Below are 18,038 nucleotides of genomic sequence, written 5' to 3' on the forward strand. Positions count from 1 at the left end.
TGGAATGAAAGACAAAGGCAGGCTTCCAGGTAACCCTGCTGTGGACAGGGTCACTGTCAGTGAGGAGAAAACAAACTGCAGCAACAGCAAGAACATCAAGTCATGGAAGATACAGAATGTACAGAGAGCTGGATGCTCTAGCTTCCTTTCTGTTGCTGTGATAAAGATCTCTGAGAAAAGCAATAGAAAGTGAAAGGATTCACTGAGTTTCCACTTCATGGTCATAGTCCATCATTGATGGTAATCAAGTCAGGAACTCAAACAGAAATAATGGTGATGCCCACAGTGTGCAGGTCTACATTCATCAATGAAAAAAAAATGCTGCTTGAAGTTTTTGTGTTGTTATTTAATTTATAAAAGACTTTGGGGTAATTGAAACTATAGAATCTTTTAACTCATTATTTTATACCCATTTGTATATTTAACTTACTTGTAATTGTTATGATGTTTTCTAGACAGATGTCTGAACATCTTTAAGAAAATAATGAAGCGGGCAACTATGAGAAAGTACTCACACATGTATCTTGTCCAACTAACTTTAAATATAATATCTAAAATGTCTTACAACTCAATAAAAAATAATGAATGTCTCATCATAAAATGAGCCAAATGAGCAGACCCTATGTAAAGTAATGCATGTATAAGGACAAATGATTAGGATGTAGTTAGGGATTGTGCTGGTTTAGTAAAGTGGTGGTTGTAGGTTCCCCTCAAAGTTCCATGACTGTGCTAACACCTAGAGGGCATTGCAGAAACAGAAGCAGTAAAGATGCAGAGTTGTAGAATCTAGTCACAGTGGCTATGACTACAATATAACTCCTGTATCTAAGGTTCAGGAAACATTGACGAAAAGGGGAGGGAATATGATAAGAGCCAGAAGATCAGGGCGTTTGTTGTGAAATTGTGTCTCCTAGGACTGTTGGAAGCTACACTGATGAAGACTCACCACCATGACTGTCTAAGCCTGAGAAGATAGGACAATAATAGAGATGCTAAACTGGAGGGAGGAAAGTGCACGGAGCCTCAATCCTGGACAATGAAGTACTGGAACCTAATGAATGCTGGGAGTGTGAGAAATAATGTTTCCCAGAGTAGAACACAGCAATTGGCTATTCATTACTAATTGGTCAGCCCTGAAAATGTACTTACAAATAGTATTTGGACTAAACAGTTTGTATTTATGTATCTAAGGATAACCATCTATTTTCATCCATATTTAACAGTGATTTGTGAAAGAAGAGACATAAATTTGAAAGACAGCAAAGAGGAATATATGGGAGATTTTGGAAGAAGGAAAGGGAAAGAAGAATTAATGTTATTATATTGTAATATCAAAAATAAAGGTGATAATATAATATTTGGTGTAAAAAGTATATTTATGTCTTAATAATCACCATATGTACAAGTGATCTATATAAGACTTGTAATAAGATAGGACTCATGTCAAATATAATAATCTATTATTTAATAAAGCTTGACTGTAATTAATAAGCATTGGCATTTCCTCATTTTTATAAAAGCCTTTTCTCATTTTTAAAAACAGATAGAAAGATTATGAATTATGATGATGCATAAAGAAAAGGCTAAAAGGGGAATGAAGGAAAACTATGCTAAGCTGACCTCAATACAGACAAAAATCTCTTTCCATCTCAAAAATCTTGACTCCAAAGAAAGATTCAGTGCCTTTCTTCAAGGTGTTGGCTTCTAAGCTCAGGACATTGTTGAGTGAAGGCCTTCCTATTTGTCCATAGAAGGGCAGTGCTGCTTCAGAGCAGGCGACACTTGTGGTTCTTCTACGTCCTTAGGTAAATTAGAGATTATTACTTAAAATAAGTAAATCATCTCCTATATTTCTTAAGTTTCATTAAAGAATACTTGCAGACATTTATTGAGCTCTTTACCTTTGTTATATTCTTGGCCCATAGTGTTGACAAACAGGAACTTGCATTTGAAGACGATGAGGATATATGCTATCCTTCAATGTTGAGGCCACATCATCTTCTCTAATGTACGTGTCGAAGGTTGTCACACACCCTTGGTCCAATCTCCTTCCACATTGATTTGACCTGTGCAGAGAACTATGCTACATATTCTTTCCACTGGAAAATCTACTATGGTGTGAAACCAGCTCAGTCTTCTCCTCCTTGTGCATCCTCTCTGACTGAACTGGGAAACAGTGTTCACACTATTTTCTTCATTGTCTTGTCTGGAAACACAGGCATCTTTAATTTTCTGTTCTTGAGTGCTGAGCCTAGAATGAAGATTAGAAGCCTGTGTGTCACGAAAGACACCCGAGCACTCCCCATACAGCAGGCAGGTAGGTACTCAGCAAACACACAGGCTTCTTCCTCATCCTAGTTTAACTGTTTCAGTTTTGAAGTTCTTGTATTCACTCATGGGTTATAATATCAAATGAAAACTTCAGAAATAAGCAGTCCATTTGCTTTAAATCACCCATTCTTCCTGGCAGTATCCAAAATCCCTCAGTTCTGAGGTGAAGCATTTTCTTCAGGAAGTCCCTGCTGTCCGTGCCGCCAGCCTGCGTCACCATCTGAGCAGTCATCTCTGTCATCAGGATGACTCTTCAGGTATCATAGTGCTCTGTGGTACTGTGATTTAGATATGCAAAAGAGCAGACACGTGTGCTTCCCTCACATGAAAATATTAAAGTTTTTCATAGATGCAGATGTATGTACCAGAGAAAACAATATAGTGTGTGTGTGGTTTAGCACTATTTGTAGTTTGAGGCCAAAGGGCATCATGGAATATATCCACCACAGATATTGGATATATGTCTTCCTGAAAGGAGTAAAGAAAAAAGAGAAGACACCAAAATGCAAAACCAAAAAAAAAAAAGCAACAAAATCACCTAGGATACTGAAGTATAACCTGTTTGATTAGATTCTACCTCCTCCTCTTCCATCTTGAGACAGTTTCAGGTATCAAGACTGACCTCAATTTTGCTACCTTGCTACCTCAGCTTTTACATAGCTAAAATGTCTTTCCATTTCTAATCTTCCTGCTTCTACCATCAAGTGGTGAAATTACAGGCGTGTGTGCGTGCCATGTCCAATTTATACATACAGGCAGCCAAGCCAGTGTCTTGGAGGTGCACTCTACTGACTGAACTACATCCTCAGTCCTTTCTGGAGACTTTGTGGAACGTGGACCATTGCCTGCTGTTGGACTGTGGTTGGACGTGTGATGATGTCACATACACAACACAATCCTCTCTGTGCTGTAGCCTCCTCATGGTCTCTTAACTCCTGGTATTTATAGCACAGAGGCTCCCTGCTTTAGCAGATGCCGTTTTATTTATTCTCCATTTCCACTCGATGCCGCGATGCCTTGTTGATATCAACATAAAAGCCAAACTGAGTTTAATATTTATATTTCATCTATGAAATTACATATGAGAAAGATGTTAAATGTTTTTCCAAACTCAGAATGAGAGCCGTCAAAATGCTAATTCTTGAAGGAATGTGTTCTGTACCAGCTTTAGAATGTGTTCTACCCTCTCTCACCCACGTGAAGACCAAAACCTTTCCAGAGCAGATCATTTTACTAACTTCTAATTTTTTCCATAGGCATATTCTTAGAGTTATTTAACTTGGTCTTTGTTTATAAGAATACAATGAGAGTTTCACGACTGTAACACATAAACAGAGGGCCTAGGTCAGACCCATGCAGGCTTCTTGGGTGTCTGTTTAGTCTCTGTAAGCCTCTATGAGCCCAGGTTAGTTGATTCTGTCAGTTTACTTGTGGTGTCCTTGACCGCTCTGGCTCCTACAATCCTTACTCCAAGTACTCTACAGGATTCCTTGAGCTCCACCTAATATTTGACTGTGGGTTTCTTCCTCTGTTTCCATCAGTTGCTGAGTGAAGCTTCTCTGATGACAACTGAGCTAGGCAACAATCTATTAGTATAGCAGAATATCATTAGGAATCATTTCATTGACTTTATTTTCTAGTTGTGTTTGCTTCTATTCTAGATCTGTGGGTTATCAAGACTCTGGGTTGTGGCCTTCCAGGCATTCTAAGGGGTGGGTTCTTTTTCACAGTATGTGTCTCAAGCTGGACCAGTCATTGGCTTGTCAGTCCCACAATTTCATTGTGACATTTATCCATGAACATCTTGAAGGGAGGACAAATTGTAGGTCTGAGGTTTGTGGATGGATTGGTGTCCAAGTCCCTGCACTCAAAGTCTTACCTGGTTACAGAAGATGGCCAGTTAAGGCACCGTTTCTCCCATTGCTCTGAGTCTTAGCTGGGTCACCCTCATAGATTCCGGGGAGTTTCCATTGCACTAAGTTTCTAACTCATCCCAGAGATGCCCCTGATTCCAGTTGTCTCTCCCTCCATCCCCTACTACCTGATTCCTCCTGTTCCCATCCCATCCAGAGCCCTCCCCCATCTACCATCAATGATCTGTTCTATTTCATCTTCACAGTGAGCTTCGTGCCTTCCCCCTTTAGACCTACTTACTACTTACCTTTTCAGGGTCTCTGAGTTGTAGTATGGTTATTCTTTATTTAATGACTGTCTTAGTTATGCTTTCTATTACTGTGAAGAGACATTTCAAAGTTGTTTTAATTTATATTTCCCTAGTTGCTAATGATGATAAACAATTTTGAGATTTTTTTAGCCATTTTTATTTTTTCTGAGAATTCCATCTAAACAGTCATGTTTTCCTACCAACTGCATTTCCTTCATCAGGAAGAGATCTAGTAAAAAGGGTGGGTTTAGTGAGAGGTGTGGAGATGGTGTCAAGTCACTTTTGTTAGGGGTGTACATCCACTAGGGGGCACTGCAGGACTCCTAGAAATTATTTTTTGTTTGTTTTTCGAGACAGGGTTTCTTTGTAGATTTGGAGCAAAATTACTTTGTTTTAAGATGCCTAATGGTTGGTTGATGATCCCAGAAAAGACATAAGGCAATCCGCTTACAAAGCAAGGAGTAGGCGTGACTGTGTTGAGTTTCCTGGATCCCAGATCCCAGGTCTTTAGATATCAACCATTGCATATAAAGCCACAGATATCTAGAGCCTGTTCACTGGATCTTATGTGTTTATAAATTCATTTTAAAATAACTCTCGGATAGATTTCTGTTTTGTCTATCAGCAAATAGATATGATGTCATTTATTCTTTCTTTGTCCTTCCCAGGTTCATTCCTTGGTAGCTAGAAATGCTTCTTAAGCTTGGGTTCCTCATTTGCCTGAAGCTCCTGCCTCTGACTGAAACTTATACTTGTTCTGAAATAAAAAATAACTTCCCAAGAAAAATAAATAAATAAATAAAATAACTCTCTGAACAGATGCAAGCAAAAATAGAATCTCACTGGGAATTGTGAGAATGGACATTCAAGAGAAAATATCTCCACTGCTTTCATTTTTGTTAGTTTTACTTTAAAAGTTTCCAAAATTCAAAAACCTTGAAATTGCTCCAATTTTCTTTATATCATATATAATTTATAAATGGTATTTACATACCTACCTACCTAGCTATCTATCATCTATCTACCTATCTATCCTCTGAACTAGAAGGAAAGAGAATAACTACTTAAGTCATTAGAAGTCATTATATTTCTGCATATGTTTAGTTGGACAATGATATTTTTGGCCACTGAAGCAGTATTATGCATGAATTCCATCTCATGGATTGTGCCCTAAGTTCATTCAGAATGTGGTAGGTCACACCAATATCAATTGTGTCTATTTCATACCTGTATCATGTATGGAGATCACTACTGTTGATCAAAGGACTTATAATTGAGTTTCTCCTCTGATTTCATTATGCATTAGCTTTGTTAGATTTAAAGATAGAAAACAGGTTCACTAGTATGTGCAAATACCATTCTTGATTTCTCAATACTAGAACACACTTGATATGACATATTCGTGTGTTATGTGTCTGAGACCCTCCCAGGTCAGAGAACACTTAAGCAGAGGGCTCACTGGTTAAGGTGAGGTAGTAGACCTCAGATACTAGGAGAATGCACAGGACTTACTTCCTTGAATGCTGATGATTCAGGCTTAGGGCAGAAGCACAACCTTTCTCTCAGTGGATGAGTGGATGACTTGAGAGGTAGAATTGTTCCTTAGAAAGAACAACATGCTGATAGCAGTAGCTGACCAACGAGTCATCACAATTTATACTGGGCCTTAATTTATTTGGACTAATGAAGAAAATAATAATGAAGACATATGTTCCTTCTTTATTCATTTTGGTGTAGCTACAGTGGCATGGTGAGTTAAGACTTTAGAGCCAAAAATAATCTGTGGGCATTTCTGACACATCTAGGAGGAATTCTATTTTAGTCAAATTTTATCTGTTACTATTTAAAAAAAATAAGAGATAATTCAGTAAGTGATGACCTGACCAACTTTCTCCATTATTTCCATCTTTCTGCATATGGGCTGAGCCAAGGAGAGCAGGTGGAACAGCATCCTTCTACCCTGACAGTCCAGGATGGAGCCTGCGCTGTCATCAACTGCATATATGTAGACAGAACCGCATACAGCTTCCCTTTGGTATAATCAAGGACCTGGAGAGCATCCTAAGCTCATTGTTGACATTCATTCAAATATGGAAAGAAAGCATGATGAAAGACTGATAGTTTTACTGGATAAGAAAGCCAAACACTTCTCCCCGCACATCACAGATGCCACAGATACACACTGCTCCCCAGGCACCTGCAGTCTGTCCTCCAATCTGTCATAGAGCCTGGAACCCCATCCACATCCTGTGTCACAAGTTTCCAATGGAGAATATGCCAGTTGTTAGTGGGCAAGTGACAACTATAATGTCGACATTAAAAACACAAAATAAGAAAGTTAGCTTCAAGTAACGGAAGAACTTTTGGAGAATTTTCTCCTTTGTTTTCAAAAAGTATTTTAAAATTTGAAACACAGTTTTGCCATTCCCTTTCCCTGGTTGTAGACTTAACTACCGTCACAGATAACCAGAACTCACTGTTTTTCAGAGAAGATGCTGTAGCACACTCAGCCCCAGATGGCAGATCTCCATCACACAACCTCCTCCCAAGATCAGAGGTCACCGAGAAAGAGGGGATGAAAAAAAATGTCAGAGCCAAAGGTGGGGGATGACTACAAGGAGACGGTGTTTTCTGGACACAGCAGGGCAGCTGCACACGTGAACTCACGGAGGTTTGCAGCACACATACATTTTGCAAATGACCAGGTCAGACAAAATTTGATCAAGAAGTAAAGGTGCTCATTCCTACCTTTAGCTAAGAAGCTTTGTGAAGTTGGTAGCTGCTGGGGGAGAGACTCGGGTTTCTCTAAAGGTAAATCTCCTAGTGCATAGACCGCCCTCCAGTGAAGACCACACTTCCAAGTGTATATGGGTTGCACATCCTATAATGCAAACTTTGATGTGTTTTATTTTAAATGGGCGGACGAAACTGGGTTTGTAGTGAAGAGTGGATGGGTCTGGCAGGATTGAAGGGAGCAGGTGTCCATGATCAAAATTAATTGCATAATATATTCTAAGAACTAATAAAATGAGAAAAAGTAGATAAATTTTATCAGAAATGTGTAGGTTTGTGTGTGTGTGTTATTTTATGTATATTCATCACACTAAATACCAAAGGGTGCACATAGTTCAGTAACACTGGTGATTTCAGGCACCCACTGGGGACTTGAGACCTGCCTCCTTTGGGTGAGGTTTCAAGTTCATACACCTTGTGTTGTGCAGACATCTGTGGTGTGGTTTGAACAGAAATCAGCAGACGATGCCTCTTCAGGTGGAGTTAATGTCTCATCCAGGTGGTGGTTTTGTAGCACAGACTGTCACTGTGCAGAAGGAAGCCCTTGTTTATGAGTTTCAGTAAGGTCCTGAGGAGACTTGCCTGTGAGTTTGGTGAACTCAAGAACAAAGTGTCATTGACTTCTATGAACATGCTTCCTGACACCTGCTCAGTCCTGGTGCTCCTGTTAATGCTCAGTAAGTTACATTTACCCTAAACGCTGATGATGTCATTTTCTTACAACTATGGAAGCTTTTACCTACTTTCTTACATAAAAAGTGATTTCTTCTTATTTATTTATTTATTATTTATTTTCAGGGAGTAGCAATGGAGACTCAGTGACCCAGACAGAAGGCCTGGTTACTGTCACAGAGGGGTCACCTGTGATGCTGAACTGCACCTATCAGACTACTTACTCAAGTTCTTTCCCTTCGTGGTACGTGCAATATCCCAACAAAGCCCTTCAGCGACTTCTGTGGAGCACCACAGACAACAAGAGGACAGAGCACCAAGGGTTCCACGCCACTCTCCATAAGAGCAACAGCTCCTTCCACCTGCAGAAGACCTCAGTGCAGCTGTGGGACTCTGCCCTGTACTACTGTGCTCTGAGTGACACAGTGAGGGAGACTGCAGGGGAAGCTGCACACAAACCAAGGGGGCAGGAGGGCTGAGGGGAGTGGCCCTGTGAGGGAGGGCTGTGTATGTCTCTAAGTGGGGTTTGCTCAGCCTCCTGAAATACATCAACAAATTTCAGTCAAATTCCCAGGAAACTAGGACTCTGTGGCTACTCTGATGGGACAGGATGGAAGTCATTACCAGAGACAACTCAGGCTTTGATCCGCAGAAATGCTGTTCTCTCCCTAAGTGGAGAACCTCTCAAAGAAAACATCTCCAGGAAAATTCTGACATGATTTATCTCTACCAATATGTCTTACAAAATTTAGTAATTTATCTTACTCACAATATTTTGTTACTAGCCTACAAATTTATGACCAAATGAGGAACATAGACTCTAATCTTTGAAAATCTCCTTCAGTCTCACTCCACAAGTTACTTAGATTCTTCCTCTACCTGGTCCATCTTACAGAGAGTTCAACCTGACTTCCAGTCTCAGTTACTGTTCTATTGCTGTAGAGATAACCATCACCAAGACAACTTACAGAAGAAATCATGTAATTGAGGTCTTGATTACAGTTTCAGAGGGTGAGTCCATGACGATCATGGTGGCGAGCATAGTAGCAGGCAGGAAAGCATGGAACAGCAGGTGAGCGCTTCTTTCTGATCATAAACAATAGCCTAAGAGAGAGAAAGTGGACCCAGATTGGGCTTTGAGATTCCCAAGCCACCACCAGTGACACCTCCTCTGATGAGGCCACACTTACTGACCCTTCCTACACAGTCCACCAACTGGGAACCAAACATTCAGTTCCTATGAGGGCCATTCTCATTGTAACCTTCACACTCCCCAACAGCCTTCACTTTGTGCAGCTGCTCAGGAAATAGAGCTGTTGGCTCTCTCAAGATGATGCCCTGAGAGCAGCTCCTTCTCTTTCCTACATGCCGTGTAGGAGGCCATCTGGTCATGAAAGACTCTTTGGAGAAACCCTTTCCCCCTCATGTCCACTCTCATCCTCCACTGCACTTTACTTAAATTCCCAGCACATGGTGTAGTCACTCATCTGGGATTAGAGTACTCTGACAATTAGGGTTCTCTGATAATTCTGTGAAATATGGAAAAGAAGAGGCCAAGGTTTTGATTCATCTCAATTCTGGAAAGAAAATACTGATTTAGAGTAACATGCTCTAGTACTCATATTTATCTCTCTATAAAGGAAGAATGATCTGAAATAAAACGCAATGAGGTCCCTCAAAAAAGTTTCATGCTTGTGTACACAAAGAGCTGCAAAAATGTATATATCTTGGACTGGATGGAATCTAGCAGAATGGTCATCAAAGGGATCAGAGAGTCTTCACTTAGCAGCTGATGGGAGCATATGCAGAGCCCCACAGCCAAATATTGGGGGGAGTTTGTGGAGTCCTGGAGAGGAGGGGCAGAAATGACCAGAGGAGTCAGAGTGGTCAGGGACACCACAAGAGCACAGCCCACAGAATCGACTATCTGGATCTCATGTAGGCCTGCAGAAGTCAGGGAGCCTATAGGGATCTGACCCTCTGCATATGTTACGGCTGAGGAACTTAGTGTCCTTGTAGCATCTGTAACAGTGGGAGTGGGAGTTGTCTCTGACTCCTTTGCCTGCTTATGGGACAATTTTCCTCATCCAGCCTTGCTGTAATGGTATGTGTCTGGGCTTACTGTAGTTTGTTGTGCCATGTTTGGTTGATGTCCCTGGGAGGGTGCTCTTTTCTGAGGAAGGGCAGATGGGAGTGTCCTTTGTTTTCTTCCTTTGACACAAAGTTGCCTCACTGATAGGCAACTGTTACTCGGTAGCCGGGACTGGATTTGCTCCTGGCTTCTGCTTCCCGTGGAGCTTGCTTCTTCAGCCTAACTAAAACAGTTTGTGTCCATTTTTTGTTTATTTTTTATACTCTTCTTTTTGTAGAGGTCACAAATTTCATGCCTTAGAAAGCATGGGTCATGCTCTGCACAATATGATCAAGCTTTGCTAATCAATTCTAGAAGAACAGGAAAGGCAATGACTTGAGAAAGCAGCATATTGAAACTGTGAAATTATGTTTATGTTTGGCCCCTAGGGGGCACTGCTAACAGGGAAAGGGCCTTTATGCAGATTAAATCAAAGACACAAAAACCTAATTTCTTTGCATTTAAATATTTGTTTTGACTGAACATATATTAGATAGTAACAGAAAGACTCTCAGACACCAGTCAAGGCCTATTACCAACCAAGACATACTATTCCAATAGTTCAATCAAGGTTGCTGTGGAGAAGGTTTCTAAATCCCACTGTCTACCTCTCCCACTCCCCAGGTTGTATTCACTTCCCAGGAATCTCCAAGAAAGAGTGAGCTGCTTCTTGTTCTCCTTGGTGACCTTGCTGTGCATCCTGAGGCTCAGAGCAGCCCTGCTGCTCACTGTCACTCTGCTTCAGAGCCTCATCCCCAGAAAGAACTCTGTGCTGTTTCACTCTGACTAGAGACCTCCTTTCGGCTGAGCTACCCACACAGAAGGACGCAGAGCCCAGTTGGTGCCCCAGCCTGATGGCTGCATCTGTGCATCTGCAGCAGCTGCTCTAGAGCTGAGGGGCAGCAGCTACTCATTCCTTGTCCCTTAGGGTATTTTCCTGAACGTACAAACCCTCATCTGTATCTCCAGTGCCTCTTGAAGCTCACACCAGGAAGTCAGTCTGTCTCAGTTATGACAGACATTCAAACTGAGTGTGAGAAGGACGGAAACTCCTTCTACCCGAGGATCCTCTCACTATGGGACTGAGGTAGCTGGGTGCTCCTCTGCCCTGAGTCACAAGTGCAGAGCTGGACATAAACCACCTGAAACTACAGAGTAAGAGACCAGGGTCCCAACATTAGACACTCTTAGGGAGTAGCCACATTCCATAAATTCCCAGTGGGATCTTGGAAAATGCTACATTCCTACAGAATAGATCTGAGTTGCCATGCTCTTGTTTCTCATTTTGTAAAGGAAAGATCAGATTCCTGAAGGACAGCATTTTTACCCAAGTCAAAATTCAACCTCAATTACCCTTCAGGATTCTATTCAAACTGGGGGACATTAGTTGCATCAGCACCATTTGAGACAGTTGATGGGCTGAGATGGCATAAAGTTGGCTGTGAGTTATTTTTGAGGAAATTGTATGTTTGCTTTTCATTACAAGTCTCATTTCTCAAACAGTCATCTTTATGGTGAATCTTTCAAAATGTATTCCTCTAATGTTATGAAGTCAAATGTGTTGGCCCCTGCTTCTCCATGTGCAAAAGCACAGCAGCTCTGCTGCCCCTGTCACTCAAAGGCAGCACGACTACCTTAGCTTCTTCAATCCACTTCCTTCTTATGTGGTCATTTAACAATCAAACAATTATATCACAAACCTTTGTTATAATGGGAGTGTCTATTAAAATAAACATTACATTTTTTGAATGCATTAATAATAGCCTCAGAGTACCCAAAATGTTCCAGTGTCACCTTAAGAAAAAGAAGTTAAAAAAACACTCCCTTTGGTTTAATTTAAGACCTAGCCTGGATTTGAATTCTCTGCTTCTCCCTTTCCTTGACTTCCATAGTTCTACATCTGTATCTGTCTGTTGTATGAGTCTAAATCTGTGTCCCCCTGAATGCTGTCTTGTGTTGTTTGTTCCTGTGTCTGTGTAGGTTTGTCTCCAACAAAGAGCTCTGATCTATATTTATTGAACAGCACAGAAATCATCACATGGGAAAGGAATGGAAGAAGATGAAGAGAGAAATGAAAAGAGCTTACATAAATCTTTAATAGCGTTTACAAAGGAATGAGTCATTGACTCTGACTCACACCAAATGGCTCAGATAACAAGCAAACAAACATCATTAAATAATCTCTATATGCTGTCTTTAACATTTATAGCAGATATTATTTTATAAAATTGATTTCAACCTATGTTTGCCGTTTCTAGAAATTATTACCATAACATACATACACATATGCTTTATCTGGGTCAGGAGCATGGAAGTGTACAGAATTTAGGATTAAGTCTATACATTCACTTAGGTTGTAAAACTTGATTACATGGGAACCCAACACAAGTAACATTGGTTGTTACACTGCTCTCTTAAACTCAGGTTAAATACTGAGTACATGCTAGGATATCAGCGTTAAGTCTTAAGGAATCTTAACGTATGTTAATAATTCTTATGCAGGGGTCCAGCAAAAGTTCCAGTCTCATAGAGTGCAAGAGATAATTTTATAATGATGTATTTGGCCCAATGCATATTTTATCTATTTCAAGATTAGTAAATCATTAAAAACAGATGATTTTTACTTTGCATGATTGGAATGCCTCTCTCTTTGCTTAATAAAGGTTTTTTTTTTTCAGGCAGGGGTAGTGTTTTAAGAAAGGATTTTCCTGTGTAATCATGACTTTCCTGAAACTCACTTTGTAGACCAGGCTAGCCTCAAACTCACAGAGCTCCACTTGCTTCTGCCTCTATTATTCTGAGATTAGGGGTGTGCACCACAACAGCCCGGCCAGTAAAGATTCTTTACTCAGAATGTGCAACTCTTTCCTGACATGATTGTTTAGCTGTTTCTTTTTAAATGTTCTGCAGTTAATTGTTATACAATTGAGACATTTCTCTTTAGAAGGAAAAAAAATTCTCTTTTTCCTCAAAGGTCAATCACAATGCCTAAAATTCAGGGTCTTCTCAAAATATGCCACACCCCCTCCCACTGTGCGGTACCCAGACTCTCAGCCAGGCCTGGTGTGGGAGGAGCTTCAGTCTGAGAAGACAAGGAGGGAACTCAGTAGTTCTGGCATGGCAAGGTTCCTGGGTGAGGCTCACTTGTTGCAGGAGGAGGGGCACTTCAACAACGATCCTGACACCCCAGTCCAGGGTTTGGTTACTTGCTTCTGTCTCCAGCATCCAGACAAGAACCATGAGGAGGCTGCTGTGCTCTCTGCTAGGACTGCTGTGCGCCCAGATTTGCTGTGAGTCTGGCTGTCCATGTTTAGAGGACGGAGAGAATTCTGTTCAACACATAGAGGGGTGGGGAAGCAGCTCAGGGGTCCTGCAAAGCTCACACCTTCTCAAAGGACATGGGGGAATGTTCAAGATTCTGTGGATGTTCAGTGACCTCCACCTGTGTCTCTTTCTCTGTTTCTAATCAGGGGTGAAAGGGCAACAGGTGAAGCAGAGTCCTGTGACCTTGGTTCTGCAGGAGGGAGAGAATGCAGAGCTGCAGTGCAACTTTTCCACCTTTACAAACCAAATGTGGTTTTACCAAAGTCCTGGGGGACACCTCATCAGCCTGTTCTTCAATCCTTCTGGAACAAAGCAGAGTGGAAGATGGAAGTCCACAACAGTCACTCAGGAACGCTGCAGCTCTTTGTACATTTCCTCCTCTCAGACCATAGACTCAGGCACTTATTTCTGTGCTGTGGATCCACAATGCTCCCCACACACCTGCAGCCAGCACACAAATCTTCAGCTGGGTGGGTGTGGCCTTCCCCTGTTATAAGATATCAGAATTCCACAAAAGAGAACATCTGCTTGATTTAATATCTTTGTTTGGTATAGGCAGAGTTTTGAGTTTTAACCTCAAGTAAGCTTTTGGCCATGTAAATTAAGGATTTAGCTCTTTAAATTCTCAATATACGCTCCTTTCTGATGCATAAATGTCCATCTTAGAACTAATAGAGAAACTGATCGAAGGACTGAACCAATGTCAGGTAACCTGCTGTGTGTGTGTGTGTGTGTACAGGAGAAAACATAATGTGTGTGTAGATCAGTAATATTTGTGATTTGAGGTTTAAGGGCATTTTGAAATTTATTCTCTGTAGATTATGGATGTAGTATGTGTTGGATAGATGTCTATATAAAAGGAGTAAAGAAAAATGAGAAGACCCTGAAGTGTTAAAAAAGAAACAAAAAAAATTCCTAGGATGCTGAAGTATAATCTGTTCAGATAGATTTTATTCTCTCTCTCTCTCTCTCTCTCTCTCTCTCTCTCTCTCTCTCTCTCTCTCTCATGTCTTTCAAATTCTGATCTTCTTGCCTCTAACCTCAAATGCTGGAATTACAGATGTGTGTACCATGGACAGTTTATACATGCTGGCAGCCAAACAAGGGTCTTGGACATGCACTCTCCTGACTAAAGTACATCCTCAGTCTCTCTGGAGACTTTATAGAATATGGACCATTGCCTGCTGTTGGACTGTGATTGGACCTATAATGATGTCATATATGCAACACGATCCTCTCTATGTTATAACTTCCTCATGGTCTCTTAACTCCTATTATTTATAGCACAGAGGCTCTGTGTTTTAGCAGAAGATGTTTTATTTATTCTCCTCTTTCACTTGATGACTCGATACCTTGTTGATGTCAACATATAAAACCAAACTGATTTTAATATTTGTATTTCTTCTATGAAATTACATATGAGGAAGATATAAAATGCTTTTTCAAATTTCAAGATGAGAGCAGTCAAAATGCTGTATTCCTGAAGGTGTGTGTCCTGGGCAGGTTGCAGAATGTTTTCTATCCTCTATCACCCATCTGAATATGAAAGCCTTTCCAGAGTAGATCATTCCACTAACTTCTACTTTCTTTTCCATGGGAATATTTTTAGATACTTTTAGTTGATCTGGTTTTATTTTATAAAGATATTATGAAATTTCAATTAATACAAATCTATCACTTGTAAAATCATGCACACGATGGAAATGTGAACAATTATAATAAAATTTAAATTCTCTTAAGTGAATGGAGCACTTATTACCTATGTTTCACTTGTTCATGACCTTATATCATAGTGGGATATTATATTCATTGTGTATCTTGATATATCTTACTAATATTTGCAGTAAAACTCGAATGTTCTGGGCCTGAAGAGATGGCTCTATGGTCAAGTGTACTTGGTGTATTGATGCTCACCTTGCCTGTCCATGCTAGGATTTTGTCTGACTTAAACTTGCACAGGCCTTGTGAAAACCACCACAAAACTGTGGTTTCATGTGTGCAGCTGCCCTGCTGGATCCAGATGTCATCATTTCCTTTTAGTTTTTCAGCACTGCTGACTCCAGCACACTTTCTGTTTTTTCTTCCCCACTGATCCCTGAACCTTGGGAGTGGGGATCAGCTATGTGATAATATCCCATTCCACTGCCTCTTATTCTTTGCCTATTGGCTGATATGAGGCACAGTGTTAATCATCTTGACTTTATAATGATGTCATGTATGGGTTTCATCTTCTGGAGTATTGTCAGAGACTTGTTAGTTACTAAAAAGATTTTTGTGCAACTCCTGCAAAGGTGGGTGTATCTTTCCAGGCCAGTTCTTATTATGGCATGCAGTGTTCACAGCTGGGTGAGACAAAATGATTGCTTTTCTCCACTGGTAGCCTGTATAACACATACCAGCAATATGGAAGCCATCCAGCAGGGATTAAGTTTCCAGGCCAGTACTAGCTTACTTTGTGCATGCTCTATGATACAGATACGTGATATCTTCAGCAATAGGTAGTCAATATCAAATTCTGGAGGGAAACCAAGGTCATTTTTAATGTCTGATAATGTTCAACAGGAGTTGTCTGTAGGACTACACTAGCTAACAGTGGTGGCTGCTCTAATCAATTTTTGTCAAATTGATGCAAACTAGAGATACTCAGGAAGAAATAACCCCAGTTGAGGAATTGTTCCCCTCAGATTGTCACATGAACATGTTGTGGAGGCAATTTCTTCATGCTTGATGTAGGAGAGCCCAGCCCACTTTGGGAAGTGCCATCCCTGGGCAAGTGGTCCTGAGTTGTATTAGAAATCAAGTTGAGCAGTCCATGGACTGGGAAATTGGGTGCCTCAAGATAAAACTCTGAGCTTCCTAGGAACTGAGTGGTTGGAGAGTATTTATAGAGACACAAGAGACAGTGAACAGGTTAATTTATAATGACATAATCATTACCACTTGGGAGTCTTAATATAGCAATCAAGGCAGATCTCTGAGCTAGAAGCCAGTCTGGTCTACAGATGCCAGGGTAGTCAAGTTTAGACAGTGAAGGAGACAATTGTGATCAGAAAGTTGTGGAGACATAATTCAACAAGGAGGCTATGTCCCAGCCACAGTAAGCAGCAGAACTTAGCAACCTTGGACATGTGTTCTGCCCTTAGAGTCAAGGATGAATACTTGGAATCTCTCTCTGGAACTAAGAAAAGCCACTGAGCCCAGGCATATCTCAGAGGTGTCCTGAATGGACATCCAGATATGCAAGTTTGTGAAACTATAAAGTGTAAAATCCAATGCCTTGGAGAACAGACGTTGTTAGCGATGCCAGAGTTATAGGATATCTACTGAGGAAAGTCCTAACAGGTAGTGGAATGAGCCCAAGAGAAAGAAATGTGTTGGAGTCAAGAATGCTGAAAGAAGTTGGAGATCTGAAGAGCATTTTGACATTAGACACAGAGATGCAGAGTTTGTAGTTTGCTCAGCATGTTTTCAGTCTTGCTTTGTTTCAGCATTTCCTTACTATGCTCCCTTTCTTCCCTTTTTAATAGTAATACATATTCTTTGGTGTTTTATGTTGTAAGTATGTAATCTGCTTCTTTATTTTAATTTTATATGGGATTACAGTTAAGGGATTGTCTTGAGTCAGAAGAGACTCTGAACTTTGGACTTTTAAACATATTGAGACTATGATATATATTCAAGGTTTTTTGAAGATGGGCATTTTTGCATTATCATAGGTCTGCAAGCCTATGGGGACCAGGAAGAGGAATGTAGTGATTTGAAACACAATGTCCCCACAGGATCATACATCTAAATTCTTAGCCACTAGGAAGTGATGATATTTAAAAGGATTATGAGGATTAGAATGTGTAACCCTGTTGGAGGAAGTTTGTCACTGTGCGGCAGGGGAGTAGCAGTCTCAAAATTCTATATCAAGTCAAGAGTGTGTGGGGCTCTCTATTTCTGTCTCTCTGTCTGCCTTCACATAAGGATATATGTCTCAGCTACTGCCCTATTACCTGCCTGCATGCCACCAAGTTCCCCTTCATGATGATTTGTTGACTTTCACTGGCCTATGCAGGTCTATCTGATAGACAAGGGATCTAAGGACCTGAAAGAATGCAGCAAAATACAGTCTAATGTTGTAGGAAACCTTAATTCAGTTTCAGTGATTTTTATTCATGAGTATAACAAATAAAGCAATGATCCAAAGAAATTTGTTTGAGAAAAATAAAAACAAACAAAAAACATGATTGGACGTCAAATAACAAACGTCAATAAACTCCAGAAATCATATATTAAATATTAGCAGAGATGCCATTTCCCAGAACTTTTTTTCTTTTTTTTTTGCTAATGCATACCTTTATTTATTTTTTTAATTTAATTGATTTTTTTAATTTATTTATTTATTAAAGATTTCTGTCTCTTCCTGCCACCGCCTCCCATTTCCCTCCCCCTCCCCCAATTAAGTCCCCCCCCAGCCCGAAAAGCAATCAGGGTTCCCTGTCCTGTGGGAAGTCCAAAGACCACCCACCTCCATCCAGGTCTAGTAAGTTGAGCATCCAAACTGCCTAGGCTCCCACAAATCCAGTGCATGCAGTAGGATCAGAAACCCATTGCCATTGTTCTTGAGTTGTCAGTAGT

This window comes from Microtus pennsylvanicus, chromosome 15 (assembly GCF_037038515.1).
Source record: "Microtus pennsylvanicus isolate mMicPen1 chromosome 15, mMicPen1.hap1, whole genome shotgun sequence".
Lineage (NCBI taxonomy): Eukaryota > Metazoa > Chordata > Mammalia > Rodentia > Cricetidae > Microtus > Microtus pennsylvanicus.